This window comes from Stegodyphus dumicola, chromosome 5, assembly GCF_044657685.1.
Source record: "Stegodyphus dumicola isolate Sdum_Otavi_A_Nest chromosome 5, ASM4465768v1".
NCBI classification, from domain to species: domain Eukaryota; kingdom Metazoa; phylum Arthropoda; class Arachnida; order Araneae; family Eresidae; genus Stegodyphus; species Stegodyphus dumicola.
Window position 1 is genome coordinate 221,428,492 of NC_140772.1, and position 12,996 is coordinate 221,441,487.

Consider the following 12,996-nt stretch of genomic DNA (forward strand, 5'->3'; position numbering starts at 1 on the left):
TACCATACGTGCTCCAACAATTTGCCCACGTTCGAAGTCTGTTAACTCTGACATAATGCAATGACAACCTCACATAACAGTACTCCGACAACAACTGAACTGTTTAGCACATTTACAAAGTTGTATAGGTGGCGTCAGTAGTCAAAAACGCCAGCGCCACCTACATATTTCATTAAAATCAATCTTTCTTTTCAAACATGCATTTCACAAGGTTTTTCCATATTTTTGTCCATCCACTGTATTTCTGTTCCACAATTCATTAATGTCAAATGCTTGGTATTAAAAGTTCTAAGTACAAAATAAACAACACAGTTAAATGGAAAGCGGAAAACACTTAATCTTTACTTCTACATGAAAAGAAGATTCCAGACAAATACCTGGAAAAGGCACGTCCTATTTTTAATTCTTCTAAAGTTAAGCCGTTGGTACCAAGAGAAAATCAGTCGACACAGAAATTAGTTGCAAAAGTCTTTAAATGCATCTCTAGCAACAATAAGCCTTAAAAAAATTTACAACTTAAAAAAAGCTGGGAACCGTAATGTTCACCAACTTTTGTCGAGGAAACTCAACGCCGGCCAGTATTTAGAATCCTGTGTCATAACTAAAGAAAGAAAAGGAAATACGTCGTGATCCTTTCAGAAGCGCGGGTGTAGTCAAATGACGGAAACAAAAAAGACACATTTATCACCAAAAACGAAGAGAAAAAAGTGCATAAACCTCATTCCATCAATGCAAAACAAATTAGTAAGGGTGCGTTTATGATTGCTGCAAGATTCTGTAAAAAAGGGCACTTAAAAATAAGAAGAATGGAAAATGTGTTAAAATCAACCCAAAGTGCATTCAAGAGAAAGAGACGTCCGATATTTACAGAAGAATTTCCATTTTTTTATCTCAATGCCTTTCAAGGAGTGAAACTCAATCAGGACAAAGCAAAAGTCATACTTCGAAAAGTACCACTGCATGTATTGAAAAAATGAAGACTGATGCAGGTATCGTATATTTACACTGCGTAGGGGGGAAAAGGGAAGACAGTGCCATGTCTCCAGTTCTAGTGGGCCGATTGAGGAAATTCAACTTGCGTTTTTCCTGTCTCGAAAGCGCTATTTAGGATACGTATCAGATTTATATATAGCATTGTTCTAATACAGGTATTTTGACACAAAAGCGGACTTTTTCTAAAATGACATGCCACGTTTTTTTTTCATATTTCGATTCTACGACTCAAATCATGCCTAACTGCCAAGTTTGTTAAAAATCGCACGAGTAGTTTTTAAAAAATCAGCTCTCAAAACTTTAGCTCTACAATGTTAATTGAATTCGATATACATTTACTAATATCTCTCTTTTTATTAAACTTATTTAAATCTTCCTTTCATATTTCGAAATTTAGGTTAATTCCAAATTAAATTAGCCTACTTTTTATGATTTATTTTTCAATTTTGTATTTTTAAATTTTTTTATAAGCCTTTCAAAAAACAATTTGAATTATATCCTATAAATATTTTCCCATCATCTTAAAATAGATGTATTTCCAAGCGCACCTGCAAAAAATTAGACTTATTCAACATTTCTTGATATACGTGAATTTACATTATGGCACGTTTTGAAATTTGGCGTATTTATTATAAGCGATAATAACGAAAATGTGCTTAACGCACTTTGTTAAAATTATTGAAAAGTATGAATGAAGATTCTTTTCCCGGTCGTGGACAGTGAAGAAAAAGGAGAGGAAAATAGGTTGCTATAAATTAAGAAGTTCACCAAGTTAATTATTCTTGGCGCAAACTGAAAAGAATTCGCCAAGATAAAGTTTTAAATTTCTCCATAAACTTCTCATTAAAATTGCAAAATTTAATATCTAGGCATAATTTGAGTTGCAGGATCGAAATATGGAAAAACTTGGAATGACATTTTAGAAAAAGTCCGATTTTGTGTCAAAATATCTATGTTAGAACAAAGATATCTATAAATCTAATCTATATCTTAAGTCGCGCTTTCGAGACACTGAGAACGCGATTTGAATTTCGTCAATCGGCCCAGTAGAATGGAAGATAAAAAAATGTCCTATTTTTTTTTTTTTTCGGTGTACCTCTTCGGTGTATTCCTGGGAAGTCCGGGCCCCATGCTGTACTGAAAACAGCTTTTCCTATGAGCGTAAACCGATCATGGTTGATGCATTCTGGAACTTGGTGGAAGGGGAATGGGAAACGATAGTTCTGGAAATTTTGCCAAAAGCCCATCTATCATAGAAAATCCCGCAAACTTACAATCCAAAAACAAAGGCTATCATATCGAATATTTAAAATAACACACTTTATGTTTTAAACGTTAATTAAACATACCCAGAACTGTCTAAAAGTGTGTAAACTTCAAGGATCCTTATCTTGTCTGGAAACAATCACAACAAATTAGTGTTTACAGAGATGAAATAAAATTTATATTCTTTTTTCAAATATATATTTGAGATATTTTCAAATAAACTAAATACATAAGAAAATTATTTAGAATTTAATTTGAGGTTTTGATTTAAAGAAATACCCAGAGTTTTTTAAATCAGTTTTACCGACAGAATATTTCTTTTTTTCTGTCTGTGGGAAATATCTGCATTGATTTCAAAGCCAGTCGCTTTCCCAAAATTCAGAGTGATTCATAAGATTAATCTGTTCGTGAACGCCCAAGACGACACCCCACTTCACCCCTATGACGTCATAAAACTGAATGCTCATCTTCAGTAGAGCCGGCGCTTCGAGTTACCCTCCTCTAACAAGTATCACAGTTCCTCCTTACATACGGAAATGGAATAAAGTCAAAAACCTAATAGCAGAAGCGGAATATCTCTCACTTAGTGTGACTCATAATCTATGTGTGGATGGGGGTATGATCTATAGGAGAAAATTACTCAGTATATCATGTCTTAGCCTTATCTCTAATAGCAGGTTTTAGTGAGAATGTTTACTATGATTAATATCCATCTTTAGGAAGTTTCGAAAAATAACTGCGTGTTTCCATGAAGAAAGCTGGGTTAAAAATTAAAATTAAAACTTGCGATTACAAGTTACATTAATAAAAAAATTAAAAATTAAAAGTTTTATAATTTTATTAATTATTAACGAATTTCTATCCAAAAGAATAATAAGGGTTTATTTTATATTGTAATATATCATAGTAAAGAAAGAAATTATAAAATTCTTGCACAAACATGTTCAAATCAATATTCGCTAAATTCGGAATTAAAATTCAAAATTGTTTGAAGTAGAATAAATGCATGAGCGAAGCGATATTTGTTCAAGGAGCATCTAGTATCCAATGTCTGTTAACGATCTGCCATGCCACAGGTATAAGCAATGAACCGATTCATCTCCAAACGTGCTCTAAATTGAGATTTTGGAAAATTATCACTACAAGTAATTAAAAACAAAGCTATAAGCTTATTATCTTCTTATTTCGCTACTATCTTTTCTACATTTACTTATAATTTTAAGCAATTATAAGTAAATGTAGACTATGCTCTACCTATATTATGGATCATTAAATTAAATTCCTGCTCAAACAGCATATTCTGATTCTATGATGACGGATATTTAAGTGATAAAAACAAAGTTTTTGCAATGCGAAACAAAACAAATTGTTTGGGTGAAGTTGAACTGGATTCAACTGAAATAATTACGTTGCTTATTAACCGCAAAACATTTCCCTATACAACAGATAACTAAACTCTTTAAGATTTTCTTTTTCAGACTTAATTAGCTTTAATTAACGTTATTTTATTTCGAAATTTAAAATAAGAAGGAAAAAATAGTTAATCTTCTTATTTTGGAAAACATGTGTTTGTTTATTTTCATCAAACATATGATGGTGGTTTAGCGAACGTATTTTAATTGAAAAAAATCCTGAAAATACTTAATCGGTTAACAACAGCTGATGCTTAAAAAATAATGTGTTTTAAAGTGAGCGCTTATTTATTTATTTAAAATATCTTAGCATTTATGCCGAACTTCTTGGCGTTAGAAAATTTTCCACTGGCGTAATATCGATTTTGGCAGCAAACTACATTTATCACTTGCATGATGTATTTTCTCCCTCTTTCCAGCATGTCTTCGTGATATAACGGTAGCACACTCGGCGCGTATTCGAGAGGTCCAGGTTCGAATCCCGTCGAGGACGTTGCTCAATTTTTGCGTCTCCCGCATAAAAATAAACCTATCGACTCTGCAGTGGCGCCCGAACTAAAAAGGTGGAGGAAAATAATTTGTCACCACCAGGATTTGGTGATTTGGTCCCCTAATTTCCAGTCGCCCTTCAGAAGGGGGTATATAGAAGCTACTTCGTATTCGAGAGGGCTAGGTTCGAGTTCCGACGAGGAAATTGCGATTTTCTGTGTCTCCTGCTTCCAAAAAAACCTAATGACTCTCCAACTTCTTTTACATTTCTTTTTCAAGAGTGAAAAGTTCTAAAATTGATAATACAGATAAAAAACATAATAAAAGATATCTGTATTGATGATACAGATAAATACAAATAAAAAAATTGACAGGAAATCAAAATCTACTTTTTGATGGAAACTTTCGACACTTTAATTCGTAATGGTGGTTTATTACACACTTCCATATACTCATTATAATATTGATTACAGTATATTTATCATTTATTGGCTATAGATATTTAACCTTTACACATATATACCATTAATACAATTTATGCGGGTATTTCTTAGGGCTTATATCATACATACTGGCCGAACAATTGTCCGGATTTATTATCTGTGTGTCGGCTGGAAACAAATTTCTAGGTAATACTATACCACTATATTTACAGTTAGGAACATGTATCACAGCTTAAGGTGCAATTTCGTAAGCTTATTACTGTTCCTCATAGTACAACTTTTATTTGTAATTATGAATTTTTTAAAGAATAGTATTTCTGAAATACAATAAATGATCACATCCGCTGAGCTTTAGAATCGTATGAATTCATGGGTAATCGGCACAGTGTGGTGTAACTATATTTTAGAGACGTATAATATCTAATTAGTATGATTAATTATCTAATATTAAAAAAGCATACTTACGCTAAATATTCATGCTATAATACCATCCCCAGTCCTCATACACAGTGAACAAAATTTATAGTTTTCATACCTACTTTTTTGCTACTACTATTATAATTTGTATTCGCCGAAGAATGTGATGTTTACTTTGCAATGAGTGTATTGCAAATACCACTTAATTGTGAAATTATTGTAACAATAAAGGCTCTTTTCACGCTTTGTTTGTCATTCACATAACAATAGTTCTATATATATATATTTTTTTTTTTTTTTTTTTTTTTTTTTTTTGTTAGCGGGCAACTTAGGCTTTTCCACTACTAAGGCCGGAAGTGGTGACCACTTTATCGTGGAAGCACCTGACAGGTGGGCACCGCTACCTCCTATGAAAGGACGGACAATTACAAATCCTGTTTATGGATACACATTCACTAAAAACGGTTTCCCAAGTACATTTTAAATTTAATTTGATTTCTTTATTAACTGTTAAATAAACTAAGCATTTTAAAATTATTCGATTTATCGCGTAATTCGAAATGATTTATTATGATAAATTCAGTTACAAAAGTTACATTAATTTACATTCTTTCTAAGTCGCAGTTCTGTTTGAAAATAACACACAAGAAATGAGCAATGCCCTCGTCGGGATTCGAACTTAGACCTCTCGAATACTCGCCGAGTATGCTACCGTTACACCATGAAGGCATGCAGAAAGGAGGTAGAAAATACCGTATATACTCCTCCTTTTAAAGGGTGACTGGGGACTAAGGGACACAGTCGCCGAATCCTGGTGACGAAAAATCATCATTTCCCTAATTTTTATTCGGGCGCCACTGTAGAATCATTACTTACTTTTAAAGCAGAAAACATTAATGAGCAGGACTCCCGCCGGGACTCGAATCTTAACCTTTCGAATACGCGCCGAGTGTGCTCACTGTTACACCACGAAGGGATGCAGAAAGGAGGGAGAAAATATCTTATACATTCCCTCTTTTTAAAGGGAGACTGGGTGTTAGGGGACTCAGTCGCCAAATCCTGGTGGTGAAAAATCATCATTTCCCATCTTTTAGTTAGGGCGCCACTGTAGAGTCATCATTTACTTTTAAAGCAGGAATTGTGAAAAATGAGCAATGCCCTCTCTGGGACTCGAACCTGATCCTCTCGAATACGCGCCGCGTGTGCTAACCGTTATACCACGAAGGCATGCGGAAAGAAGAGAGAAAATACCTTTTAACGTCTTGATGGACCGAAATCTTGATTTTTAATTCAGATAGTAGACAAGATTCATGTTTGTACAAACGATTTAAATCCATTTCGAAATTTAAGAATTTGATTTTTAACTTGACAATTTTTTCAACGCGAATGCAATAAATTCGGCACGAACTTGATATTTTTTTATGCATCCCTAGAATTAAATTTACATCTTTGTGTACTAGAGATAAATATTGCCTACTCGATAAGAGTTTTCAGTTAATAAAAAATAATTTTTCTACAACTGGTCACTGATAGTAAGAAATAACTTTGTTGGGAAACAGATAATTTTGAACCAATCAGCTGAAGCAAGCATGACACTGATATCAATAAGCTTAAAAGCTTCACTTCGGATGGCATGAAGAAAGGAAATAAAACAAATAAAAAATTTTCGTCTCTCTCTGTGACATCTCGTGACAAAGCTTTTCGATTGCCAAAAGAAGATCGCAATGTAATCATTCCAAACATCAATTACTAAAATGTGTACTAAAGGAAATAGATGGTATAGGAAGCTAGAAAAGATAAAAACTTGGAAAAATGAAAGAAAACTAAAGAAATGAGAAAGTCTTTCCCCTTTCCTTTAGTTTCTACGTGCGCTGCCTACGCACGTAAAAGCACCAATCTTAATGTACGAGCAAAGTACAGATATGCCTTTTTTATATACAATTATATTGTGTTTTAAAATTAATTCTCTTTAGTGTTTTATCTCGGCAAAAAATAAATATAAATATTACTGCTATGTTAGTTGTTTATTTCATATTGGAATTTTAGACAGTAATTACAGTATGGAGTCTCGCATTCTTTTTTAACATAAACTAATGAGCTCTAGAAAGACTGTAGAGAAAATTATCCTCTGCCCTTATGATACAGACAAAGTCAGGAAAAGGGTGTAAATGACCCTTTATTCGATCACAAAGAGTTCACAGACCACCCCACTTGGGTTTAAATAAACCAACACTTCTGACGTAACTTAAAATAAAATGTAATTAAACTAGCCTAACGCCTCATAAGACAATTTAAATGCGCAGGAAGGCTCTGACTCGTAGAAGCCGGCGAAACAAGCTTAATGGCTAGAAGCAATCAACGCCACACAATCAAATCCCAGTAATTCAAGGTAACAACATGACCTTTAAGAGGGCATAACACACTCTAACATCATTTTTCCGAAAATTTGGTTTAAATAGCATTTCATTCGAACTTAATTTGAAAATAACTTCGCTAACTGTTTTACATTCTGGCAGAAAGTGTGAGTGAAAAGGTTTTAACCAGAAATTAACTATTAGTCAAAATAATAAAATAAATCCTCACAACTGAATGAAATCATTATTTATTTATAAAGTTTATTTATATAGAAGTGTAATTCATGAAAATACTAGCAAATATTTACGCAGAAAATAAGTATTAGTTAAATTAGTTCTTAACTGCTCTATTTGAATTTATCTGTTCTATGTTTCTTTAGCGCACACTCTGCCAGAGATGAAAAAAATCTTAAGATTGCCTTTCAAGAAGAAAAAAGACGTAAGGATGGTTTTACATTTAACAGTTTATTGACATTTAACTCATTTAACTTATTAGGCAAGTAGCAGGTGTAAGTATTGTTATTTTGCATCCGTTTTTATTAAAGTATTTATAAGTACCTGCTTTTGTTGAGGTTATATATACTGTTGTTAGAAGGAAAATGAATTCATTAGGATTAATTCCGAAAGTCGTTAGAATCAATATAAAGTCATTCGGCTGTTTAGATTTTGAATCAGAAATTACTTTTTTGACTTAGAGGAGACCGTTTCTAAATGTCTTGAACGAGTACAAGTAGTCTCCTGAATGAAAATTCCAAAAGAATGAAGGCTATGAAGCTTGAAACCTAAATAAAGTCATCAAAACTTTTCATATAGTATACTTAGTATAAAGAATCGAAGACAACTAAAAATACTCCGAATATAAAGCAGAAAATAAAGATTTAGTAATGCGTCAGAAAAAAATCATATCCGTTACATGAGAACACAAATATTTCCATAAAAGAGGGAAAGCTCATCGTTGGAAAGCGAGAAAAATGGTTTATAATTTATCAGTCCATTTCTGATCGTTAATTTAACATTTTAAAGAGTGTATAGCTCTAATAATTACACGAATGAAATTAGTGAGCAATATGATATGCAGATAAATTCGCGCAGTTCAGCTGCAACAAGTTCTTTCACAGTCCTTTGATTGAACTAGTCAAGGAAATCAACGGAATAATCACAAACATGTGTCATTTTTTATTACACAGAAACAGCGAGAGGAAGTGAAGATAGAATTTCCAGAAATTGTTCTAGTAATTTGTCTTTAACTTGAATTTGAAATTTCCAGTAGCCTACAAATCAACGATTTCAGGGTGTTTTGCCAATTTTCTTGCCAAGATCATAATATTTGAATACTTTCTATCACTATATAATTTTTAGCAGAATCATTTGCAGGGTTAATTATTAGCAGCTTAAATTTTAAAGGTTATGTATAACTTTAAAAGTTAATCATTTAAGTGCTATAGGCATAGTGGTAAGGATGATGGCTCCCATATTCTTGATCGTCTATCCTCCTCCTGCGAGGTATATCATCCATTTCTTGTAGTGCATTCCGATGTTTTTAAGAGGTTATGCCACATGGCTACAATCCCTGCTAGACGAGATTTTTCTGAGAAACAAGATTCTGGTAACACTAGTTTAAACAGGAGGATTACTAGAAAAAAGAACCCCGCCTGAAGCGAAGTACCACCTAGCTACGGAAACAATGTTGCGGCTACGCGGGATTTTTTCAAACCTCACCGAAAGTGTCTCGGCTGGACCTCAGTCCCGGGTAGAGACAACCAATCAGACGAAAGTTCTGTTTCTGAAGCCTCACGTGATCCCAATCTGAGCGATAATCGATTAGTGTTTGGCGTTCAAGTCTTTGTAGTAAGTTAAAATGCCTGGCTACGTGTTAAAAACCTAGCTACGTGTGTTTCCTGGAATTGTGCTGGTTCTGAGAATTGGCCCTTTTGGCGTCAGGTCCCGCGTAGCCGAAACATAATGTGATTGGGACTATACGGGTAAGTTCGACTGCTGCCCATGAATACTTGCAGCCCGCGCGACGATGGTTGGATCAGCCTTAGTGGGGACTCTATTGTACTGTTTTGTAGGCTTCCTTGGCTGTTGTCCTGCGCTACATAATATATATTCATTCAGTTCTGCTCAGTCCTCTCAAGGGGGACTGACTTCGTGTCAAGATCTTCACTGTATCATCCTGTGAATTTTGCGATTCTAGTAGTGACCTGTGTCGCAAGGTGTCCTAGCAAATAAAAACTTGACTATGTAGAAAGCCCGCAGTTGACTGCGAAGGTTGCGCCCACGTGAATTATCTCTCGTAGGTTATGCTATATCATTATAAGAGGGAACATCACCTAGGTATAGTGACACCTTAGCCTGAGTGTTCCTGTTCCTGCCCACGAATACTTAACAAGTAAGTGTTTGATCGTTAAAAGGAGAAACAAAGCGGTTCATGAACACGTTTTTGACACCAAGCTTTTTATCAGTGTTAATTAATTGAGTTTAATGAATGGTAAAAATTACACTCCGCTAATGAACTCGTTAGAATGTTGTACCATGAAACCATTTTTTTAAACAGGAAATCTTTTCTTTTCAAATAAAATTTTAGGAACAAAACTTCCATTTTTGTTAAAGTTATGCGTTTTCATTATTACTTTTTGGCAATATAAATCGCCACATCGCAGTTGGAAATTTCTACTTGCTTCCAAGACCTCCAGAAAATTTGGAAGTGGTGCATAGATAGTCAAGGAGACTACTTTGATAGAAGCTAGGATCATTACATGGTAAATGCAATTTTCTATTTTTTACGACCTTTGTCCTGGAACGTTTCTGATAAAGGTTATATATATATATATATATATATAAGTACAAAAAATATAGAAATAGGCTAAAGTTTAAAAAAAAGGTCCTGGGCTATAGCTGCAGGATTGAAGCAGAATAAACTTAAAGCTGTATTAGTTTATTATTAAACTGGAATAAAAGCAAGGGAATTCCTCTATAATATTATTAATTGCAACCTTGTGTAAGAGGTTTAACTTAATATAAAAACAAATCCAATTTAAAATAAAATTCATAGTAGAAAAAACTCGAAAAATATAAATTTGAAAGGGAAAAATATACAAATTATACAAAGAAAAATTAATCTCTTGTCACTGAAAGTCCAATTGAGAACTCATCAGGGAAAAATGACTTAAGGCTTCATTATAGTCTATTAATAGATTTCGAAAATATGTTTCTTTCTCCTGGTTCATTTGAGATCAAACTCCGTAAAAAGATTTCATTAAATGCTCATTATGGACTTTAATAGTCATAAAAACCGAAAATTCAAATCCCAAATGTACCAGAATTTTTCCTACACATTTCCGAAACACTTGGAAAAAGAATAAAACTTAACACAGTTCCAAATTGACAATTGAAAAAAAACCATGGACCTTTACATTATGTACACTGATGTTTTAAAAAAAAAACAAATTGGTCTAAAACCAATATATGTAGATTCAAAATTCAAAAGCAATTATTAAAAAAGTGCAAAACTAATTGCCATTTAAACAAAACTTAAAAATCGGGAGTTCCCGATTTTGCTAAACTAAACTTTAAATAATAAGAAAACGAAAAACTTGGCATAGAGATTTCTATGAATTAAAAAAAAGACCTATCTCAGCCTTAAACAGCTAAAAAATAAAAACATATTTGAAACAATAATCGAAAAAAAAAAAAAGAACTGAAAAACTGCAAACTTACTGAAATCTTAGCACTACTTTCTTTGCTTAATCAAATTGATTCTAAAGATACCAAACTATGTTCTTTACTAAAGAAAGTAGAATTCAAACTGCTCTGAAGAAACCGAAATTTTGTAGTTCTTGTCAAATGTATGCAATAAGGTTCAAAGTGTCGGATAGCAAAACTAAGTATTTTAACATGTGTTCAAAATGTCCTATCCTGTTATACTTTGTAAGCGCGGTGTCAATGTTTGGGTGCTGTCTATAAAGATTATTACCGACGAAGAGGGGTAATTTTCAATCAAAAAAAATGGCGGCGTAAGAAACTTCTAAAAGAAGCTGCCCTCTTTAAAATCTAAGAACGATCTAAGAAGGCAACAACAGAACTGGCTCAAAGTTGCGGAAGAGGATAAAAATCATGTTATAAAATAAAAGTCTTCTCGCCATCGGAGTGCAATACGCCGATACACGGTTGCAATTAATAATATTATAGGCTAAAGTGGAGAATCGCCCACTTATTTGTTTGGCTCTTTTTACAAGAGTAAGAAGAATTTGATTTTTGTCAATTTTCTTTGACTTTTTAAGTAAAAATAGGTCGATGTGTACATGGATGCCGAGTATGTGCAAATCTTAGAAAGGTAAGCAGTGCGCGATTCTGCACTTTCCCCATATTATAGAAGAACTACCTTTCAATTTAATAATAAATTTAGATGCTTTAAGTTTATATATATTTATATATATATTCTACATATATTAATATCAGCAAAAGTGTCTTACGTTAAAAAATATTATTTGTAGTTTAAGACAATTTCCTCTTTTTTTTTTTTTACTTTCTAGGTATCCGAATTCCATGAAAAATCGCCAACTCATTGAAGACTTTGTGAAATGGCGAAAAATGCTTGTCTATTGAAAGTTGACTTCTAGGAAAAACTTAACAGTTTTCATAATTACATATGGTGCTATGTGATGAAAATAAATTTATTCTTGTATAGAAAGGTTACATGAAATAAAGAACATAATTTAATTGCATACTTAAAATAAATTTAATCCGAAAAAAATTAAAACACTTTTATGGAAAAAAAAATTAATACTTAATATTTAAAGTTGAGCAATCATACTTGAAACAAAAAGGATAATACCATTCATTTGAATCATAAACATTTCTTGCCTCACAAAGTTCAGTTTTACATACAGTTCAACTACTGTTTACACCAAAATTATCTCTTTCACTCACTAGAGCTAATTCGAGTACTGTACGCCCTTCTTTGTAGTACTGAGATTCATTGCTGACCATTTCATAAAACCAACCAATTCGCACATTGCATCGTTTGCAGAAGACATCTCTCACTACGTGACTCCCTGTAACCATTTCACGAAACTCTGCGTTTCCATGCAAAGTATTCACCACATTTTTGAACATATATGCAGCTCCAGTGCTACTGGTGAAGCGGGTGCTCAGAAGTTCGCTGCGATTGGTTAGATAGGCGTCACATGTATCGCACACATATATCAAATATCCACCTAAATGCTCTAAGAACACTACGCCCATTACTGTTCAAATTCTGGTGATACCTTAATTTTCTGTACTTTGTCCAAATTGAAATGTCGTAAATTATTTAGTCTAAAGAAGAAATTTTATATCATGGACAACTTTGAGTATAGTTTAGCGAAAGTTTCATTCAAAAAAGCAAGCAAAAATTGAAAATATATAAACTTCTAAAGATTGATATTTCAACGAAAATTATACGTAAAATGTATGGCAGCATAGATGTAATTGACAGTCTAGTACGATATACTTTGCCTGAAGCTACAAAAAATGTGGCATTTTGTATCCACTTGGATGCTCCAGTATTTTCAAAAAGGCACCTGTAATAAAACAAAGTATTTTCAAATGTCCAGTATTTTCAAAAGACACCTGCTATCT

General features: G+C 33.1%; 1 pseudogene; it reads right to left on the bottom strand.

Annotated features, from left to right (window-relative positions):
* Nucleotides 1-12,267: 12,267 nt before the first annotated feature.
* LOC118188038 (protein yippee pseudogene) lies at nucleotides 12,268-12,621 on the bottom strand (annotated as a pseudogene).
* Nucleotides 12,622-12,996: the final 375 nt, after the last annotated feature.